The sequence below is a fragment of the Pan troglodytes genome, chromosome 4 (genome assembly GCF_028858775.2).
Source record: "Pan troglodytes isolate AG18354 chromosome 4, NHGRI_mPanTro3-v2.0_pri, whole genome shotgun sequence".
Classification (NCBI taxonomy): domain Eukaryota; kingdom Metazoa; phylum Chordata; class Mammalia; order Primates; family Hominidae; genus Pan; species Pan troglodytes.
Genome location: NC_072402.2, coordinates 136677317 through 136700291, shown reverse-complemented (window position 1 = coordinate 136700291; position 22975 = coordinate 136677317). Strand labels below are relative to the sequence as shown.

At 47.4% G+C, this 22975-nt stretch overlaps 1 protein-coding gene across 1 annotated transcript in view; it reads left to right on the top strand.

Annotated features, from left to right (window-relative positions):
* Positions 1 to 22975, top strand: part of SIL1 (SIL1 nucleotide exchange factor) — a gene marked incomplete at its 5' end in the record, with an annotated part of 179223 nt that overhangs the window by 150596 nt on the left and 5652 nt on the right.

The window sequence follows — 22975 nt, the reverse complement described above, 5'->3', positions numbered from 1 at the left end:
TAATGTGGGAGGCACCAACACAAAGGCTGGGATCGCTGGTGGGGATCGCCGGTGACCGTGCTGGAGACTGGCACCACACCTAGTATCTGGGGACTCTGTCCTAGGCACTGTGGAAGGAGACCCCACACATGCAGGGACAGTCAGTCACCTCATGGACCCTTGTCTGAGGCAGGTGTTCCTTGCAGCTCGCTGAGCCTATGCCCTTCCCCCATGCTCTGGCCTCACGGTGCTGAGCTGCCCAGCTCAGTAGCTGCCTCTTGGCTGAAGTGGTGGCGTGTCAGGGGGAGGACAGTGGTTTCATTTTTGAGTCTTTGATCATGAGAGAAGGCTGAGCTCTTCTGGAAGTCTGCCAGTGGCTTGTGCTTCCAGACACTGGATTTCTCGAAATGGATTGACCAGCTGACCAGCCCCTTCCTATAGGCTTCTTGCCAACCTTCAGAGGAGGGAGCCATTTTTCTTACCTTGAAATCCAGTAATTTCAAGATGAGAGTAGACAGTATTATACTAAAAATGGGGTGTTTTTATCCTTTACAGTTTTATGTCTTGTGTAAGGAAGACTCTTAAAAGTGGGAGAGGTAAGAGGTGGGTGGCAAAAGAACTTCTTGAGTAAGATCCTGGTCTATGGATGGACATACAGCTTGTTGCTGTATATCTCTGGGCAAGTTACTTAACCTAAGCCTCAGCTTCCTCAGCTCAGAGATGAAGAAGACAGTGGTGCTTCACAGACTCATGTGAGGATTAAATGAGATAATGTAGGATGATACACATGAAGCTCATAGCACAGAACACAGCACATTGTAAGGAAATACAGCAAGAGCTGTCACTAAAATATTGTTAATGTTAATATCATCATCATCATCATTGTGCTCACCGACTCTGAGTGAGACCGAGAGAGGAGCATTGACTTCCCAAGCAACATAAAGGAAACCCAGGCCCGGAAACAGGGGCTCCTTCCCTCTCCAGCTTTCATACTTTCCATACCGAATGTTCTTCCACGTGATGCCTGAACTACAAATAGAAGTTTGGGCAACTCCCAATTATCCCTAGTGTGAATAATTCACTCTGAGATAATCTGTGTGCCTGGCTGGCTTCCCAAATCAGCTGAGTGGATTATTCTCCTCTTTCAATTATTCAACAGTACAAGTAATTGGGAGCTGGCATTAGAATGTAAAGGCCGTGAGGTCATCTCCTGTTGTTCTCAGTTGCACAGCCCTGCCAGTGGTGATGTTTCAGAGCAGTGCGGAGGCTGTAGAGCAGAGCCCAAAGGGGGAGGACAGAGGTGGTGACAGGCATGACAGTGAAGAATGAAGGCCCTCAGATGGCAAGTTGGGGGAGGTGAAGCTAACAGCCACAGGCAGGAGAGCCCAAGAGGAACGGTTTATAAAGGCTGCCTTCCCTCTCCCTGGCCTGTAGAGAGAGACCCCGTTGCAGCCGAGTTCACGCTTTCCTGAGGAGCTCTTTGGATTTAGCTTTTGGTTCTGGAATGTTAGTGTATCCTGGAGTCTTTTAAAATATGACCAGCCACCCCTGTTCTCTTCTGTTTGCTGCTCAATTTGATATCAAGGGGTGCACGGGGAGACCTGAGGAGCCTCTTCTTTCTGGAGAGTAGGGTCTCTACATTGAAAATAGCATGTGTAGAAGCGTGATCCATTCATATAAAAAGTAAATGGGTAAAGATTTATATATAAATTTATATTGCACATATATTTTTAAATATGTGATATAAAAATCTGGGCCGGGCATGATGGCTCATGCCTGTAGTCCTAGAACTTTGGGAGGCTGAGGCAGGAGGATCACTTGAGCCTGGAGTTTGAGACCAGCCTGGGCAACATAGTGGGACTTAGTCTCTACAATCACAACAACAAATTAGTCAAGGTTGGACACGGTGGCTCACACTTGTAATCCCAGCATTCTGGGAGGCGGGAAGATCACTTGAGCCCAGAAGTTTGAGGGTAACATAGTGAGACCTCAGCTCTATATTAAAAAAAAATTTAGTCAGGTGCAGTGGCATATGTCTAGTCCCAGCTACATAGGAAGCTGCAACAGGAGGATCAGTTGAGCCTGGGAGCTCAGGGATGTAGTGAGTTGTGATCACACCACTGTACTCCAGCTTGGGTGACAGGGCGAGACCCTGTCTCAAAAGAAAAAAGAAAAAACTCTGCTCTTACCTCTGATGGTCTGAGAAACAGGGACTTTTCCTTTCTATTTTGCACTCTTCTATACTGCTTGATTTTTTTTTCTTTACCATGAACTTACATGATTTATAATTATTTAAATTACTTATTATAAAATAAGACACAGAAGTTGCTGTTGGGTTTTCTGGCATGAGCCCTTTGGATTCTGTGTTTTAGCATTCATGATCATTCTCTGGGCCACTTTATTCTTACACAACCTTTTTTTGTTTTTTGTTTTTTTTTTAAATACTTCAAGTTCTAGGGTACCTGTGCACAACGTGCAGGTTTGTTACATATGTTACACAACCTTTAATTGTATAAGGATAACCTTTAATTGGCTTGGGCTTGGGGGTGGACTCATCAGTTTGCCCAGATCCCTTCAGCCAGGTGGCAGGCAGGTGTCGCTCCTGCTGTACTGTAGGAATACTGTGGCCAGCCTCAGCTCCATGCTGGGACTGAACAAGGGCTTCTCTACCCCCATCACTGGGGCCTCAGCCCTGGGTTGTCCTCCCTTCTGCTCTTACTGCCCCTCTGTCCCTCTTGCCTGAGGACCCAGGACCCGTTTGTCCTGGACTTGGTGGACCCAGGGTTTTACCCTCATGTTACCCACATAGTCCTCTCTTTGCCTCTGGGGAGAAGGATTAAACTCTTGGTTCATGTACTATTTTGAGGTATTTGTCCAAGTTTAATAGTTGTGAAGGAAGAAAAAGGTTAGTTGCTGTTTGAACTGTTTCTCTGGGATTAACAAAAATTAGTTTGTGGCTCAAGAAAAATTGTGTGAGCTCAGTTTGTGGGGTGGGGTCATAGTTTCTGAGGTTCTCTCCAGGTTTGGCTGGTGCTTGGTTCCAGTCTGTGCTGAAGAAGGGCAGGGAACAAGTGGGAAGGAGGAGCTTTCTTGTCTCTGGGGCTCTTAACAGCTGTAGTAAATTGTGGCATGTGTGGAGCAGCAGCAGAGCCAGCCTGAGGAGCTCTGAGCCAGAGGGTTCACCCATGGGAAAGCTGCTTTTTAGCCCAGCTTGAGGTTCTTACATCGGGACCCAGCATGGCTGCGTTGAACCAGACCTTCAAATGTGGCTGTGAGTACCAGGCATGGCTAGAGCATTTGAGTACTCCACATGGGAGCTGAGCTTTGTCTTTCTGCATTTCTAGGGACAGGCTCAGTGGACAAGTAATGGTGGCAGAAAGAACTTGGTGACCAGATGTTGGCTAGCACCACTGCTTTCGGCGGGCCCCAGGTTGTTGGTGAAGTCAATGGAATCACTTAAGAATGTGCAGAGCTCAGGAACTGAAGCCTCATGATTCTCCTGCTGGATCTGGCTTCCAAAGGTCCCCATAACCCTTATCCCCAGCTGGCCTTGGAACAACGAGGCCTCCTATGTCTCAGCTCTCCCCAGGGACCCTACAGAGCTCATTCTGGGCTTTTGGAGGGTGTCATCTGTGTGGCCTGAAGGAGACCTGAGTTTCTGGACACGCTTGAGAAGGGAAGCTGCTTTGATATTTAGCCAGAGAGATGACTGAGCCTGTTGGTTGGAGCCCAGTGAGGATGTTAGAAGAGTGTGCCATGGGCCCTGGAGGTGAAGAAAGGCCAAGGACCTCTCTTCCTTCAAGCCAGGTTGTGGGGAGAGCCCCACTGTGAGCCCTTTGTGCTAGGCATTGAGCAAAGTGGCAGCTTTTGTGGTGCTGGGGATGTGGGAAGTTTTCTACTTTTGCAGGTATTATGCTGAGTTTCCCTCCCTCTCCAGGATGTAGGGGTATATTGGAATAGAGAGCTATCCTGTGAAACCATTGGTGTGAATGGGGAGCAACTCTGGGCTGAGCCTCATCCCCACCCTTGACCCCCGTCAAAGGTGCTGAGGTTTCCAGGTTCAGGGGAGTTAATCTTTATGGTCTGTGCTCTGAGAAGAAGATTCAAGTTAGTTGGTGAGAAAACCCTGCAAAGAGTTGGCTGCTGGGGGAACTCCTCACTATGCTTTTAGTGCTGTGTAGATTTCCTAAGTGGAGCTGTTTGAAGTAGAAAAAGTCCTGTGCATGGTCTCAGGGGCAGGTCTACAAGGATGGGCTGCTTTTAGAAGTACAAGCAGCAGGGCCTTTGGAGCATTTCAAGCCGGTAGGTCACATGGGATCTCTGCAAACAAATCTCCAACCAGACTGTTAATAGACTTGGCCACCTCCCATTCCAGCCCCAGATAGTCAATTATCATCTAGTATCTTGGCCTGGGGTGGTATAAAACAATGTGGTGGGCTATGAAGGCTCTTGATTTATGTTGTTTTTGGTCTCTCAACACATTCTGTTCTCCTCTTTGGAAAATTATACTTCCTTTCCTTTGGGAATCTCTTCACCAGTGCCACATGGTGTGGTGAGGCTGTTAATCTTTATGCCCCACCTGTTCCCTTCCCAGTTAGGGCTGGTCATGTGATCTAGACTTGCCACTCACAGTATCACTTCCATCTGGACAGTAATTGGTCCAGGGGTGTGTGTGTCACACAAGCAGGACCAATCAAAGTTCTTCTCTGGAATTCTTTTTTTTTTTTTTTTTTGAGTTTTGCTCTTTGTTGCCCAGGCTGGAGTGCAGTGGCGCAATCTTGGCTCACCACAATTTTGGCCCACTGCAACCTCCCCCTCCCAGGTTCAAGCTATTCTCCTGCCTCAGCCTCCCTAGTAGCTGGGACTACAGGTGTGCGTCGCCACACCCAGCTAATTTTTGTATTTTTATAGAGACAGGGTTTCCCCATGTTGGCCAGGATCTTCCCTGGAATTCTATACCACTTGGGAGGATGTAGTTACCTTTATGCTGGGATTGGCTGTTTACAGGGAGAAAACTGGAGAGAAGCAAAGCCTAGAGGTGCAGGCTGAGAGAGGGCCTTGGCACATTACTTAAGCCTCTGGACCCAGCTGTGCTTTTTACCTTTGTCATGCCTCTTCATAATGGGACCCAGTACACTCTCTTTTCCATAGATGAGGAAGGAATTCAAAGGAATTCAAATTCCTCTGAATTTCATTTTGGTCCCTTAAAAACAGAGTCCTAACTAATACAAAACAACTTCCAACTGATCTGTTTGCTTCCAAATACCTAATGTCATGTCCAGGGAAGCTGCTTCCCTGGTGATATCCTGTACCTAACACTTTGCTTTGCACACATTGGGTGCTTGCCTTGTGTTTCTTATGTGGTAACTGTACCCTCACCATCTGCCACCATCCTTTGGGAGGAGAGTGGAGACCTGAACCTGGGTCTCCCAGCCTGCCTTTGTTGGTGGCAGTGAATCCTGTCATCTGTGCATGCATTTTCATCTCCCTTCCTCTCTGCCTCTGCTTCTGCAAAGATAAATACAATCTGCCAGTCTTGCTTTGCAGGGGCCTTTCCAAACATGCCAGTGGTGGGGCATTTATCGGAATACCTCAGGCTGCTGTCTTCCAGATGTAGACAAGAGGCCATACTCCCAGGGCACAGTACTGTTGCAGCCATGGGTGTGATTATCCCCCTCTGAGATCAAGCTGTCCCCTTGTGCCCAGTGCGAGCTGGTGCTAAATTTATTGTGCCTAAAACATCAGGGCAGTGTTAGAGGTTCCTTGCCCACTGCTTCCTTCCCAGGCTGCTTGTGCCAGCTGCAAGGCCCTTGTGAGGCTGTTAGATGTCTCTCTGTGGCAGATTCATTGTTCCATATTTTTATTTAATTACTTACTTTTACAGCTCTTAGAATAAATCTAATTATCCATCTGTTATGCTACATTATGCCACTGCGGTTCATGCAATTCTTTCTCATCGTATATGGTATTTGTCAACTTGACCTTGCCCTCTTCCAATGTTGTTGCTCCCCTGTGTGGCTCTGTGCCATCTCCTCAATGGATCCTTGGCACCAGCCAATCTATCAGGGACCTCGGGCAGAGCTGACTGTGAGTGGCTCTCAGATGGAACAGGGGTTGGTGGAGCATGGAGTATTATTGCAGGAGGAGAGTGGCCAAACAGCCATCTCTGATACCATGCTGACCTGACAGAGGCATGGAAAGTTGGGCTGGTACTGTGTTAAGAGTCCCAGAAAGGAAAGCAGGAGCTCTAGCCTACAGTTTCCAGTCTTCAGCCAGAGAGGACTGTTGTCAAGGAGGACAGCCAGCTGAGGTCAGGCTGAAAGGAGGTGACAGTGGCCACCTGTGGACATATCTGTGGACTGTCCTGCCATGGCTGGCAGGCGGTGCCTAATCCTAAGATTGAGTCAGGGCTGATCTTAGACACAGCAGAGGTGGGCATTACCTACTAGAGGTGATTTCAGGAATCAAGTGAAACTCCCTGCTTCCCAAATCTTTTTTTCTTTCTGCTACTGCCTAAAATTCAATTAATACCATTAGAAATTTGTTTCTTGGTTTTATATATATAAACTTCTCTTTGTGAGCAAATACAGACATTCCCAGGAGGAGGACCTCAGGGGGTTATTGACCATCTGGGCTGCATCCCTTTTCTCAAGCAGGCAGGGGATATGCAGTGAGGAGGACCCATGGTCAAGGGAATCAAAGTGCAGGGAGATGGGGAGAGAAGTCAGAACTCAGGGCAGTCGCGGAGTCTGATTCCGTGAGCTCTTGGAATGGGCAAGGTGCTCAGAAAGGGAGGGAGGTCATGTGCCCAACCCATCCATGTGCCTAGTGCTGGGGCTCAGTGTCTCAGCTGGGAGGGGACACAGAGCCAGCCTTGTGTCTGCAGGCAGCTCCTGTTAATTGCATGCTGGGCGTTGGGCTCTACCATCTAGAGTGAGGTCACAGTTGAACAGACAACAAGGCACAGTCCAGGTCCTTGAGGGAGTTCATGGTTTAGGAGGGGAAGCTGATCTTGTCAGGTCTGTTAAGAGGATGGAAAGAAGGAGGGCCCCAGGAATGCATAGCAGGGGCCCTGTGAGGGTCAGGAGGTCAGCGAGTGTTTCTCTGAGGAGATCGTGTCTGAAGGGTTCTTGCAGTAGGAACTGGCCAGATGAAGATGGGGACGGGCAGGGGCAGGGCGCTCAGGCAGAGGCGGTGGGGAACACAGCACACTGAGATTCCTCTGTCGATGGAGATGAGTTGAGAAATTCATCGGGGCAAGAGAGGTCCTCCCTCCTCATCACGTTGGTCCTGAAACAGGGTCATTTTCAGCAGATCTCTTGAATGGAAACGCTGAGCCTGCTGCTGTCACTGCTTCTGAAGCATATTCCCCAGGGGCCAGGGGAGGACCTGTGTGGCACAGGCTTTCTGTGGTGGAGGCACTGTGGTCAGAAGCTGTGCTCTACCGCCTCATCCCCCCAAGGTACCCGCAACCCAGGGCAGGGCCTGCTATGCTGACTCTTTCTCCTCATTCACCTGCCCCACCTCCAGCCCAAGCACACATTAAAGGACTTCCGACTTGGATGTGGGCCCAGTTTGGAGCTCGTTATAGCCCAGTGGCCAGGCCCTTCATTTTCCCTTCCAGGTTAAGACTTGGCAGGCATCAAAGGTTGCAGGAACACCCCACAGGCCTTCTCCCTTAGTCGTCTCGCTCTTGCCCTGTCTGCGTGGCCTCCTTAGCTGAGCTTTTCCCACCAGAGCCTCTGGTGACTTTCCACAAGTTTCTCCTCATTCCAGCAAGCAGATTCATGACTAATTGCTGGTAATTTTTTCCTCAAGACTCTATTTATATAGGCTGTCGTGTTGGGGGCGGGGGAAAGCAGGCTCTAGTCCGGGGGGGGCTGCTGTTCTCTGCAACTGCCATCATTAGACTGAGGCCCATGTGGCATTGATATCCACACTTTGTCTTTATTCTTGTATTTTTTGTCGTTGTGACATTTGGTTCTTTGAACATCTAACGTCCCTTTTATGCTTCTCATCTCCCACAGAAGATTGTTGTATTTTGTCCCCCACTGAAGCTGCGTTTTCTTTTTGTCAGATTTCTCACTTTCTTCTTTATTGTATTTTGATCAGTGCAGCCATGTAGGTCTGGGTTTTATTGGGAGCTTTTCATCTTTGGGGCAGTGGCCCTCACGGCCTGGGTCTTCTGGCCAATGCTGGGTCCTGCCTCAGGCCCACCAGGGTGAGAGAGGCCCAGGTTGTTATCTGTCCAGGGATACTCTAGCCTAGCGGTTCTGAAAATTGAGCATGCCTCAGAAGCACCTGGAAGCCTTGTTAAAATGCAGATGGCCAGGCCCCTCCCCTAACGGTTCTGATTTCGTGAGTCTGGGGTGACGCCTGAGAATTTGCATTTCTAACTAGCTCCCAGATACTGCTGGTGCTGCTGGCCCAGAGATCAGACTTGGAAAACCACTGCTTTAGAGTAATTCCTCCTTTACCTTGAGCCGGAGTGTGCAGGGCCCAAGGGAGGAAAGAACAGCAGGGCACCAGGATTCTCCTCCTCCATACTGGGTCCAGCTCTCAGAAACACAACGATGGAGGATGTTGCCAGGGCATCATAATAGTAAACACCTGTACAGTGATTTCACCTGCCCTATCTCACTCGATACTCACAGCAGGTCCATTGGTGAAGTAGCACAGCTTCTTGACAAATAATAGAAGTCAAATTGAGATAAGTTAAGGCCTCCTTCCTGGCCATTAGGCTAGTAATTTGCGGCGTGTCCCCAGTGGAATCCAGTTTTCTTAGCTCCTATTCTAGAGCTTTCATGACTCTGCTACTTATTAGCTATGTGACCTTGGGAAAATTACTTAGCTTTCTATGACTCAGTTTGTTGATGAGCAAAATGGGAGTAATGGTGTCTGCCTCATAGAGTTGTCATGAGGATGGCATGAGTTAATGCTTGAAAAGCACTTGAGAGCTATTAAATGGTGGCCTCCAGAATCCCCTCCTCTCATGGCGATGAGGGGCTGCGGGTTTTTTGTTTTGTTTGTTTTTGGCATTTCTGTCACAAGAGGCACAGGAAGATGTACTAGTGCCCACCAGACAGCATTACCCAGCCATCAGGACAGGGCTCAGTCACTTTGGAAAGTCACCAGCCCCCTACACCCGCCCGCCGAGGGAAATGGCCTGAGGAAGCCTGGTGGGTGGTGTCTGCCTCCAGGAGTTGAGGATGGAGCAGTAGCTGAGGGGCTGGGTCAGTGTGTGAAGCCTAAGACCAGGAGGAAGGGGCACCAGGAGAGCAAGGTGGCCGGGTGGTCCACTCCTCAGGAGCTACTGTGATCCCGGTCCTTTCACTGCCCAGCCCTGGGTGGTGGCCCTTGGAGGATTAGTTTGGAGGGAAGCTAAACTAAGTCTGCCATTTTAGTGGTTTTCTCTTCCTGCCTTGCCCCCACCTTCTGACTTGGGACATTTACAGCAGTAACGGGGGTTTGAGTAGAAGGCTAGTCTTGATTATGCTAGCAATATTGAACCTGTTGAAAATTACATGCCAGGTACTGTTACATTTGGTATCTCATTTAATCCTCGGTAGCCTCATGAAGTAACCCTCATTTGACAGATGAGGAAGCTGGGTCCTCATCTGTATAAGTAGGGTGACCACATAATTTATTGTCCAAAATGGGATACTTTTAAGAGTGAAAGGGGCACAGTTAATTACTGCACTGGGACAAGAGGCATAAACAGAACATATGGCCACTCTCTATATAAGGCTTTGTGTTAAGTTCTATGGAAGATATAAAGGTGAATAAAGCACTCTCATGGTCCCGGAACCTGGACCTTGAGCTGAGAGGCAGGTTAATTGACCTGTCTTAAGGTTGTACAGAAAGAAGTCCAGGATTCAAAGTCAAATCTGTGTGGCTCCAGAGCCCTTGGTCTTTGCTAAGCTGCCATGACACTTCCCTCTGGAGTGCTGTTATCCCCCTCCGTGGGTGCCTAGAGTTAGCCTGTTCCCAGGATCTCCTGCCCCTCAGCTCAAGGTCCAGGTTCCAGGACCATGAAAGTGCTTTATTCACCTTTGTGTCTTCCATAGAACTTAACACAAAGCTTTATACAGAGAGTGACCATATGTTCTGTTTATGCCTCTTGTCCCAGCGCAGTAATTAATTGTGCCCCTTTCACTCTCAAAAGTGTCCCGGTTTGGACAATAAATTATGTGGTCACCCTACTTATACAGGGTCCTCCCAACCCAGGGACAATGGCATTTTAATAGAGGACCCTGAAAGACAGAATTGTCTTTAAGACTCAAAGAAGTAAATCCCAGATGGTGAAATTTTAAGCGTTTATATCCCAGTAGGCAAGAGAATGTAGACAAAGATTCTGCTCAGCACCCCACAAACCTACCACAAAGGACTATTTCTAACACCCGATTTGAGGGTTGTGGGGGTCACCAGGCCTGTGATGAGATTTGAAAGGGCAGGAGTCCCACTGTGGCTCATGGAAGTGTCTGACAAGCAAGGCCAGAAAAGGGGAGGGACAGCAAAAAGCTGTTGCTTCCCCACCTCCCCAGGCAAGAGGGAAGCCCCTGCCTAGCATTTGATTGTTCTCAAGCCCCCAGCCTCCCTGCAGGAAAGAGCTAATGGGGATTGCCCCTCTTCCCAGCGTCACCCTCAGCCCCTGGTGGGCCCCTGGGCTCAGCTTCCCCACGCTTTCTTGTCGGGTTCCCTCAGGCCCTGCCCTTGTACCCTGGACATTGGTCCATACTCAGCCATGGCGTGGGCAAGTCACATTCCAGGCTGTGTCCTTGCCCCATTTGCAGGCAGCTAAAAACTGCTGTGCATATGTCAGTTCACACTTGAACTGGTTTAATGTTTTTTTCTTTTAAGTTGCAATCTAAAATTCAGCCAGACAGGCTTTAACGAGCACTAAATCGTCAAGCCTTTTGTTTCCCTTGCTATTCAAGCCATAGAGATTTTGTGTTTGATTCAGCAACAATTGCTGAATCTTAAACAAACCATTTACGTTTTGACATTAACTATTTTATGAGTGTAACTTTTTCTTTGGCATTTGAATGATTCCAGCAGAAGGCCTTTTAATGATTTATCAGAAATAGAGTTAAAAGAGTCTGTGGAAGGTGATTCTTAACATTTTCTTTTGGGGAAAAAAGGAGGTTTTCATCTGCCTTCAGTTGGGCAGTACATACAGAAGTTTAGCTTTCCTCCTCCTATTTTAATAACTTTTGATCTTGTCAAGGTCATTCCTCCAGCATGCCCTCCTGCTCAGCTCCTCCATTTTTCAGACAACCCTTGCACCCAGTGGCTTCTCTCAGAGTGGCTCTCTGCGCGTCTCTGTCGGCTGTTAATTTTGTCTGATAGAGACAGGAACTATGTTCGTTCTTTGCTCTAGCCCTGGTATTCTTAACTGAGGTCCCTGTGCACACTGGGCGTGATCAGTATTTGTCAACCAGCTGACTGGACAGAGAGCCTCAGACAAATAGCATGTTTGCAAACAAAGCCATCCATCATTCTGTCCCTTGAAGCTGTAAGTAATTGGAACTTTTCTCCAGTTCTTAAAGATTTCCACAGAATGGGAAGTCTCCACTTTCCTTTAGGTTCCCATTCCAGTCTGGTGAGTCAGGTCAAAGGGCCTTGAGCAAGGTCAGGCCTCCCAGTGTTGTTCCTGCTTCGGGGAAGCTCTGTATTTTTCTCAGCCTCCAGTGAGACCTGGTGAACCCTGCGCCTAGCTGGGGAGTCAGCGGATCTGCCCAGTTTTCTTCTCTGTTACAATGTGAGCCAAGTGGCCAGGCCTAGGAAACCCATGCTAGGGGGGCCTGAGACTCCCTGTGAAATGCAGCTAGCTGAGGAGGCCATGTTGATCCGCCCCCACGGAAAACCGGGAGCCTGGGTGCTGCACTTGCCTCTCTGAACTAGAACTAATTGTTCTTAAAGATCTTTCCAAATACCAATGATGCAAAATATTTGGATGGTTCACCATATTGTTCACCATATTTAAACTGTCAGAACCTTAAATATCTGAGCAAAACCTCAGCAAACAAAGGATATTTTGGGGACTTGTTATGTGTGTTGCACAGCAGAGAGATTTGTAGTCTATACGACTTCCAAATCCTGTAAACGAAGTATTTCAGTGTTGTCATTTTCAGCTATAGACCGTCCTACGATCATTGCCTTTTCTTTTGCTATTAAGAGATGGCTCATTCATAAACATTCCTACAGTTGTGTGGCAAACGCAAAATAGGCCCTGCGTGATTCCACTGGCTCTGATTGAGGAGATGATTTTTCACACAGTGAGATTTATCATGTTTATCAAGTTTATGACAGAACACAAGGAGGGTGAGGGGATGTGGAGGTTGGAGGGAGTGCAGATCTGAGTGAGGAAGGAAGCTCTTTCCTGAGCCTCAAAGGGCGGGTTGACAAGGTGTGTTGCCTATAAGCTTGGAGCGAGGATTGTGTGGGCCATTTCCTTGGATCCCCTCTTGCCCTGCAGGGTCTGGCCTCCTCCGCTCTCCCCCAGCCACCAGACATGGGGATAGTTATACCACCAACTGAGTATAGAAGACCTAAAATAACATCCTCTGTGTTCTCTAATAAAGTTGATAAATCTCTGTGTGAAAAATCTCCGGTATGTTTTAGCTTAAATTTTCTTCTGCTTAACCTTGTTACTCCTGCCTTGCCTCCCTCAGACTGCCTGAGACAATTACTCAGGGACATTCTTTGAATAATTAGAGGCTGCAGATAATTCTCTTTAGCCCGCTTTCTTCCATGTTCCCTACCCTGTGGTCTCCCTTTAGCCAGTTCTAATTAGCTGCTTTGATCCTTCCTCCCAATCTCTCCCTCTAGCTTGTTAATTACATTTCTCCCCCATGAATTCCTTCTGTACTGGCTTTGTCTATCCAGTCAGAGGAGCTGAGAATGGGAATCTAAGGCCACTCAGTGGGAGGTCTTCTTTGTCCCCCAACACAGATAGCTCCTCTCCCTTCTGAGAAGCCTGAAAACCCTGGCATTCTGTCTTAGCAGAAAAGTAAAAATAATAATTTTTGTTAAATGGTATATTATGATAAAACAGCTGTTATCCTAATGCTTGGCATTTGCCAGGAACTCTGGGTGTGTTTATGTATATAAAATCACATTTCATCCCCGCAACAATCCCATGAGATAAATATTATTGTTATTAATCCCTGTTTTACAAATGCAGAAACTGAGGTACAGAGAGGCTTAGTAACTTACCTCAGTCACACAGCTGAAAACACTAGAATCTCGGACTTTCACCTAGGTCTCTCTGACTCCAGAGCAGCACTCAGTGTTTTGCTTCCTGGGTTTGGGCTTTTTGGTGAAGAGGAAAAAAAAAAAAAAATGGAAAAAGTCCAGGTCATTGGCTTTTAGCCCACCAAAAAACTAACCAACCAATCAACTCTGAGGTAATTGTCAACTCTTTACCCTCCGTGTAGAAGAGGCTTTCTCAATTGAAATTATAAAACTGGCACAGAAGCAAACTGGCGTGGTGCATGGGGTATCTGGGCAGTTGGAAATCTTCTAGAAAAAAAAAGAAACCAATAAATTCTTCACGTGCTTTAATTCTTAATTCTCTTTTCTGACAGTTTTCTCTCTCAGGAGGTTAAGGAAGCAATAAGGAGAAGGGCCTCACTGAAATTATATTCTCAGCAACAAGAAGGATCTGTCTGGTAAAAAAAAAAAAAAAAAGTCTAGAGAACATCAGCAGAAAGTGACTGTGTTTGGAGAAGCTAAAAGGGGAAGGTAAAACTCTCTGCCTCTGAGTTTTAGGGAAAGTAAATTTCAGAGGGTCCAGGAAAGAGTAGATATGATGTCTGAACAGGAGCTTCAAAAGGAAAGATGACTCAGAGTTTGAAAAATGAAGTGTACTTAATAGAGTCACGAGTGATTACTGCAGGGAACAGGGAGCCACCTAAAGAGACCCACATGGCTTCAGGGGGCACAGTTCGAGCTGAGATTTTGTCTAGAGATGAAAAAGGGACCTGTAACCAAGAGCAAATAGAGAAGTGGATGCAACCTCCGAGAACAGTGTCAGGAGCACCAGATGGGTGAGACCTGGGAAACACTAAGAACAACAAAGGCGCCTGCGCAGCTACTGTTGAGAGTGAGAGGGATGGCAAGGAAGGCTTTAGGCCACCTGGTTCAATCAGGTGATTTAGCAGATGCCATAGAGGGCATCTCTGTCCTTGCTGCTTATTCTGTTTGCCTCTGCCTTCTCTCTCAAGGAGAATGGCCTTCCTGCAGAAAGTAAAACAAACATAGAGTTAAGTGGAACTTGAGACCAGGAGTGTACAAAAAGTGTAAATGAACCACTGGCTTCTCCAAATTAGACAGGGTCTGAAAAATTAAATGCCAGACAGAAACTTAGGGACATCATCATCAAACTGTGTGCAGAAATCTTTATGGCATTATGGGGATTGGGAGAGGGGCAAGGAGACACAATGGGCAACTGTTCTGGTTTTCAAAATAACAGAGCAAGTTTTTGAGATGTGACTTAAGAGTATTTTTAAAGAAAAGAGGTCATTTCTTAGAGTTAGTGTGGGTTCCATAAAACCAGGTCTTGCTGGACTAGTTTAATGCTTAAGTCCTCCCTCCCCCATCCCTCCATATAGAAAAGTTTAACACATTCTACTTGATGAATTATTGAAAGTGGAGACACCCATGTAACCACCACCCAGATCCAGAAATGTAACATTATCAGTACCCCAGAAGACTCTCTCAAGTTCCTCCCAACTCTAATTTTCTTTTTCATAAGATTTGCCAGGCTGGCAGATTAGGCCGGTATAATAGACACAGAGGAAGTCTGCGTTTCAGGAAATCATTTGACAGAATCTCATAATAATCTAATAGATCAGATAGAGAAATGATAATAAAGACGTAGATTTGAGGCCGAGTGCCGTGGCTCACGCCTGTAATCCCAGCACTTGGGAGGTCAAGGCTGGCAGATCACTTGAGGCCAGGAGTTCGAGACCAGCCTGGCCAACATGGCAAAACCTTCTCTCCACTAAAAATACAAAAACAAAAACAAAACAAAACTGGGCGTGGTGGTTAGCGTTGTGGTGTGTGTCTGTAGTCCCAGCTACGTGGTAGGCTGAGGCATGAGAATTAAGCTTGAGTTCTGGGAGGTGGAGTTTGCAGTGAGCTTAGATTGTGCCACTGCACTCCAGCCTGGGTGACAGAGTGAGGTGAGACTCTGAATCAAAAAAAAAAAAAAAAAAAAAAAAAAAGACGTAGATTTGTAGCAGCTTGAACAATCAGATTTAATCAATGTTTATTTAGAAATGGTTCAAGTGGTTCAATGTCAACAGAGCCTTCACTGTAGTGATGTGCCAAAGAGCTTGTGGCAGACTCTGTCCTGTCTAACCTGCATTCTGGTTCTCATGTGAAGATGTGGGAACAGATGGCACTGATCAGGAAGAGATAACCATGTAAGATACATGACAGTGAGAATCCAAAAGAATAGTGACAGGCTAGGAGGAAGGGTCTATGTAGCCAAGTGGCATGTTAAATTTTATTGTTATTAAACTTCTAATTTATAAGTAATTCAGAGTCCTTGTTTAAAACAAAAATTCACCACCCAGAAATAAATATATGGTGCCATATCACCCATACCATTTGTAATTTGCTTTTTGCCTCCTGACCATATTTATTCTTTAGTAAGAATAAAATCGAAGCCCTGTGCTTGGGTTCAGAGCCATGTTGGGGACCCCCTGGCTCATCAGAAGATCATGTGAGCAGCCTTTAGGGATTTGACCTAGGCAGGCCACTGTAAGCTCTGTGAGGCTACTAACAAAAATCTAGAGATTGAGGCATTAGGGGCAGAGTGGCCCTGGGGCAGAGGCAGCTCATTGGACTCTGGGTGGGGGGTTGTCCAGCCTGGATCCCTGTGGGTAGGTTTGGGCACCACCACTGTAGGGATTCATCAGTAAGTGGAACAGGGTCCCATAGAGCATTGTCAGGAAAGTGGAGAGTTTCAAGAGTCACCCTGAGAATGACTGCAGAATCCCGTGAGGCCACGTTGTGAGAGGGGAGCTTTCTCTGGATGGTTGGCTGCTCCCAACTTTCAGAAGGGCTGACCTGTCAGGACAAGATCAGGCAACCCTTTCTTTCTTCAAGGGTAGACTTAGGACCAGAGGGTATAGGACCAGAGGGTATAAACTTCATGAGAGCAGATTTCAGCTCAGTATCAGAATATGTTTTTCTGGCAATTGGAGGAGTTTTAAACTAGCGTAAAGCTGCCTTGTTTGATGATGTAGTCTTCAAGTACTGGGCTGCCAATTACCAGAGATGCTGTACTGGATGAAAGGTTGAGCATTGACTCTAGTTATCCCAAATGTTTGTCCTCAGAACGTAGGAATCACATGTGGCATTTATGAAAAATCAGGTCTTCGGAGCCACGTTCTCTGAGATTATGATTTAGTATATGCAGGGTAGGGCTTGGAGTCTGATTTTCAAAAAGGGCTCCAATTGTTCCTTGGAGAAATGGCTGATTCCATGGCTGGCACGGGAAAAGAGCAATATCTTGTACAAGAACATCCTGTGCCAGAAGGTAAGAAAATATTAAAGGGTGATGGAAACATGTTAAAAAGACACAGAAGCCAGCATGAAAATGCCTGGTGATTAAGGATAATTTGAGCATTGAAGTAAATGATAGAAATGGATGCCATTCCATAGATTAAATAAGAATCTATTAATCCATACTGATACCAGTAAATGAATGAATGAAGAAATAGGAAAGAAGGAAAACCTCTTCTTTCAGGTAGAATGCCAGCAAATAAAGATAGAAACAAGAAAAATAAAGATAGGAGTTTGAATATCATCATTTGACAAACATCATGGTACAGGTTGAACATCCCTTATCTGAGATGCTTGAGACTAGAAATGTTTTGGATTTTCATTTTTTTTTTTTGGCTTTTGGAATATTTGCATTATATACTTACCACTTGAGCATCCCTGATCCAAAAATCCAAAATCCAAAATGTTCCAATGAACATTTCCTTTGAGCATCATGTTGATGCCCAAAAAGTTTCAGATTTTAGAGCATTTTGGATTTTAGATTTTTGGACTTAAGATGCTTAACCTGGGATAATTAAGCAAGAATTGTCAATGATTGCCAAAACTACTACATGAAAGTTTGATGAGGAATAGGCTGTCTTCATATCTCAAAGTGTCTCCCCACAAAATATTAATTTCAGAGGAACAAATAGTATTTTTATAGTGGAGAAATCTGGCAGATACCACCATAACCAAGTATGCAAAGAAAACATCCAATTGTGAGACTTATGGACATCACTTGCCCTCCTGTGTGATACACTGAGAAAGATACAGCATTGTGTTTGTGTATTCCTGCCAAAGCCACGGCCTCAGTCTAATCATTAGAACACATTGGACAAATCCAAACTGAGAAACATTCTACCACTGGCCTGCACTTTTCATAAATGTCAGTGTCATGAAAGACAAGACTAAGGGAGAGTTCCAGATGAAAGGAGACCAAGGAGACAGGCTGCTGTGTACATCGTATGGGCATAAATCGGACGTGGGGTCAAAATTATTTTTCTGAAAACAATATTATTGAGAGGGCTCTGTGCAGTGGCTCATGCTGGTAATCCCAACGTTTTAGGAGGCCAGGGCGGGAGGATTGCTTGAAGCTAGGAGGAGTTCAAGACCAGCCTGGGCAATATCGTGAGAACCCCAATCTACAAAAAAAAAAAAAAAAAAAAAGTGTTTCTTAAAAAGAGGAAAGAGTGGGGGGTAAGGACTATTATTGGGACAGCTGGCAAAAGCTGAATAAATATCTGTAGATTACTGTGTCAGTGTTAGTTTCCTGATTTTGATCACTGTACTTTGGTTATGTTCTTAGGACATACACACTGATATGTTTAGGGGTAAAGGGTCTTCATATCTTCAATTACTCTCAAATATTTTAAAAAAGAAAATCTGTGTAAATATTAAGAGAGACAGAAAATTGTGGTAAATGTCCACAATTGGTGAATCTGGATGGGAGTTTATTTACTATTCTTGCAGCTTTCCAGTAAGTCATTTTTTTGTGTAATTACTTTTCTATAATTTTTTTTTCTTTAGAGAGACAGAATCTCACTCTGTTGCCCATAGCTCACTGCAGCCTCAGCCTCCTGGGCTCAAGTGATCCTCCTACCTCAGCCTCCCGAGTAGCTGGGACCATAGGTGCATACCACCATGCCCGGCAATTTTTTTTTTTTTTTTTTTTTTTTTACTTTTGCAGAGACGGGGATTTTACCACCTTGTCCAGGCTAGTTTCAAACTCCTGGACTCAAGCAGTCCTCCCGCCTTAGCCTGTCAAAGTGCTGGGATTACAGGCATGAGCCACCACACCTGGCCTATTTTCTGTAATTTTTTAAAGCACTAGTCTGAAATGGTTTCAGGAAATAAACTGCCCAGGTGATTGTGACACAGGGCTGTGTTGGAGAGCTACCAGATGACCCTCAGGAAGGTGATTTGCTGCCCCTCCCTCTGAGGTTCCCTTTATCTCCTCAGAGGTGGGCAGATGATTGTGTCTGTGTGTGTGTATTGTGTGTGTGCCTGTCAGTAGGGTCTAGAGACCCTCTCGTGAGTTGCTGTTACTGTCGTGAGGAGTGGGTGTCTCATAATTGCTTACGTGGGTGGCTTCCAGTTGGGGGCTATACATGAAGGGGTCAGATGATAGCCCTGCCTTTCCCCAGTGTCCAGATGGAACTCCTGAGGCCATACAGGTCCCAACACAAAGTGATGTGCAGCTCATGTGTTTTGTTACTCCTGGAAGCTTGACTTTGCAGTGGAAGATTTGTACAGTGTTTTTTTTGTTTTGTTTTTTGTTTTTTGTTGTTGTTGTTGTTAAACCTATTCCATTTTTATTCAATTCGGTAATTGTATCTTTTTTTTTTTTTTAAGATAGAGTCTTGCTCTGTTGCCCAGGCTGGAGTGCAGTGGCGTGATCTCAGCTCACTGAAACCTCTACCTCCTGGGTTCAAGCGATTCTCCTGCCTCAGCCTCCCGAGTAGCTGAGATTACAGGTGCCTGACACCACACCAGCTAACTCTTGTATTTTTAGTAGAGACGGGGTTTCACCATGTTGGCCAGACTGGTCTTGGACTCCTGATTTCAAGTGATCTGCCCGCCTCAGCCTCCCAAAGTGCTGGGATTACAGGCGTGAGCCACTGTGCCCGGCCAATTGTTTGTATCTTAACTGATTGAATACCTAGCCCCACTCATCCCTGGATGGCAGGCGAATATAGATGTCTCTTGAACCCATCTATTTCAGGATTACAGATCCTGCAAATTCTTGCTTTCCCAGATGATGGAGGCTACACATTAAGGCATAAGCAAGGTGGGGCCACCAGAGGAAATCTTTCTTTCTGGGCAAGAAGGTGAGCTGCACTTCATCAGGTGAATGATTGAGCCTGGCCCCATATACCCCTGAGATGTGCCCTCTGCCCTCAGTGCATGGCATCATCTCAGAGGCATTTCAGAAGAAAAATAATAGTTTTTTCCTGTTCTAAGGGAATGAAAAGAGTATTTGTTGCACTTAGAAATGTCACGAGGACGCGTGAGTGAGCACATCCCTCTGCTGTGCCTCTGGTGTCCTGGTCTGGCCTGGCAGTCTCAATCACAGAAGTTCTCTTCAGTTACACCTTAGCATTTCCTTGGCCCCCATCTAACTAGTCACCCTCATCCTTATTCCCATCCTAGAGCTCTGCCTTTTCCAGTTGTTTTCCTTTTCAGAAATTCAAGCTTACTTTTCAGCCCTTGTTGTTCCGGTTGGTTGACCCTGGAGCAGGATTTCCGTGCACGTACCCTGTTGGCCCTGCCACCCGTGCAGCGGCACAGGACCCCACACTCAAAAGGGCCCGTGCTTGGCTTCATGCTCTGTTCTCACTGTCTTGAAATTTCTGATAATTCTTAACAAAAGGCCCCACGTTTTCATGTTGTACTTGGGCCTGAAAATTATGTAGCCAGCCCTGAGCCCAAGGGTGAAGTCAGCCCCGGGGTGTGTATTGGGCAGCAATCTCCTGGGCCCCCTGGCCGAGCTGGGCTGCCTTCCCTGTGGTCAGCTCCTTCAGTCCCCTTCCACCCAGACACTTGCTTAGCTTCAGTTAGCTAAAATATGACCTCTGACTCTTGGCTGATTGCCCAAATTGCTGTCACCCTGACCCAAACTCTTTGGTTTTTGCAAATGCAATCACTTCCATTTTTGCAGCCTGCCCCACCCCCAGCCCATCTCCCTGCAAGATTTACAGAGTAGCAGCTGCTGTCGTCCCTCTGCACACAGACAGCTGACTTGCCTGCTGATTGTGAACATCCCAGTAATCCAAGTGCTAATGGTATTTATTTAGTCCAGCCGGCTTAGCCCTGAACAAGGTTTATTCTCATTTATCGCATCGGAGATGAGCTACGTCCTTAATATCCTTCTGTTGACTTTGAGCACACCAGCGCCACTGATGTCACTTTGAGGCGTGCCAGGCCCCCGCCCCCTTAACTCAGATCCCCAACTGTCAGGACACCTACCTTCCAGCCAGCAGGACTGGCCCCTCCAGGGGTGGGCCGCAGCTCTGATCCAGAGTCCATAGGCTGGAGGAGGATGGGGCTGCCATACATGATATGTGCTCGAGGCATCCAGGCCAAATAAAGCTGTGCTCTCAAGGATGTGGTCTGGCCTCTTTGTGTAGTGAGCCTACTGTAATTATCTTTTGGCCACAGTGCATTGGCTAGCACTGTGGCATTTTGGCATTCATTAACTGTTCTGTCTTTAACATGGGTAGTCCTAGCTCTGCCTCACAGGTGAAAACTTGCCCAAGGCCATGAGCCATTCATTGCTTATGAGATTCCCAGCAAGGGTCCTCCAGGCCCTGGTCCTTGCACATCCAGAGGCCTCACTCTGAGCTGTTTTGGTAGTTGCCTCCCCCAGCCCCAGGCTGTGAGCATTTAAAGCCCAAGGCAGAGCTGACTGTGGCGAGAGGGTCTGTTTCTAGGAGCAGATTCTACCCTTTGTGGGTGATTGCTCAGGAAGCCTTCAGCTCTACTGGCCCTGCCTGGATGGACTGAGGAGCAGCTGGAAGTGCAAGCCTCATCTTCCCCCTCTTCCTCTGCTGTGTTTCTTCAACCCCTTGCCTGGGCAGCCCTAAAAGGCCACTTCACAGGGTGGCCTTTTAGGAAACTCCTGAAGCTGTGGGAACCCTGGGGTAAGGCCCGGAGTTCCCAGGGTTCCATGGGTACCTCGTGTAAGCTGATCATGTGAAGAGGCCAGGCAGGGCATGGGCCCAGGGCTGCCAAGGCTGCGCACTGTCACAGCCCATGTTTGGCCCATGGTCCTGCCGTACCCACAGACTTGGCTGTGGGTGAAAACATGAATTTATTGCCTTATGAACCTGATTTCAGCAATTTACAAAAGGTCAGACTTTCTCTTTTCTCTCCGATTTACTTATCTGATGTTGGAGCTGTTTTCTCTCCTACTCTAAATGGGGTGGGAAGAGCCTGCCTGAGGGGGACAGAGGGGTGGGACTGGGCTGCTGCTGGCTTGGCTGTGGGTGGCTCCCGACCCACATCAGCCCACCTTCTGAAGGGAAGGGACTTCTCTTGGCCCTGGTCACAGTGCAGAAAGTGGAAGGGCTTTGGTTGCCCAGCCCTGGGTGATTAACTGGGGCTGCGATGATGGGGTGCTGTGATGAGCTTTGTGCTGTCTTTGGAGGGCCTTGTCTCTGCTGCTCTGAGGGCCCATGAGGGATGGGACTCCTTGGCAGTGCTCCCAAAGGCTGATGCGATGTCAGATCTCTCAGCCCCCTTGGGGAAGCAGCATTTGATGTTTGTGTGAATCTCTCAGCGTGGTCGTCTTCTCTTCCTGGACCCTCCTGTCGTGGGTGAGCGTTCCTTAGGCACATGATGGCAGAGACAGCCCTAATTAGCTCATGCTTTGATGAAACAGCTGCCTGTCTCAAGTCGGGGGGGCAGGGGAGCAGCTCAGCTCCCAGGCCCCCCTGCGCCAGCGCCTGCCTGCCTATCTGGAGAGGAGCTGTCAGCCTCCCTTCCCCAGGGACTCTGGCCCATCTCCAGGCTGCTCTGCAGACACAGGGGTGGAGTTGCTGTGGGACGGGCTGGCACCCACCCTGTACTTCCTTTCTGGCTGAGAGGCTACAGAGTGACACGTGGTACAAAGAAGCTTTTCTCTTTAGAAAGCTGGCTCAGCGTGCTCGGTCTGCTCTGGACCTTGAAGCTTGTTCCTGGTCGGAATAGAAGTGGGGAGCTATCTTCATTCCATTCAGCCAGCTTTGGGGGCATGCCTGCTGTGTGTCGGGCCCTCTCCTGTACAGTGGCACAGTGTGTCTTTTCTGGGTTTAGGACCAGGAGCCAGTTCCTTCTGATTTGTCTTTGTTTCCTTATACCCTGGCTCACTCTCAAGGACACCGTGAGGGCCCCCTGGCCAGGAGGGTTGGGAGTTAGGAGGAACAGGTGCTTTTTGGGTCTCTGGGAGCTTGTGGTCATGCCAAGGGCAGGCAGCCAGAGGCATGCGGTGGCTTTGGTAGACTGCGGTGTCCTTTGTGGGCTAGTTGGATGGGTGTGACAGCCACCATCTGACTGCTGGCTTGGCCCCTTCACTTGTTATTGGCCTCAGGCTTTTGTGTGCCTGTCCCCTCTTTTCTCTGGGGCCTCACATGTGGGCTGCTGAGAGGGGAGCCCTGACCTGCCCAAGGGCCTGACTATCTGGTCCCTGTGCTTGACACTTGCTCCTTAATTGATCCCTAATGCAATCTTGAAAAGCAAGGAGCCTGCAAAAGGGCATCCTGTGAGGGATCCCGGCCTTGTCCCCTGCATGGCACCCTGCCCTGATGGGGGTCCCCGCCAGGCCCCTCATCCCTTCATCTGGGAGGTCTGGGCCTGAAATGTTTTAATCACATCACTATTTCTCTAGCCCAGAATGGGGAGAGGAGTTCCAGAGGCAGCTCAGGGTTTTGAGTACTTTAGTGCAGTATGTTTATCTATTGAT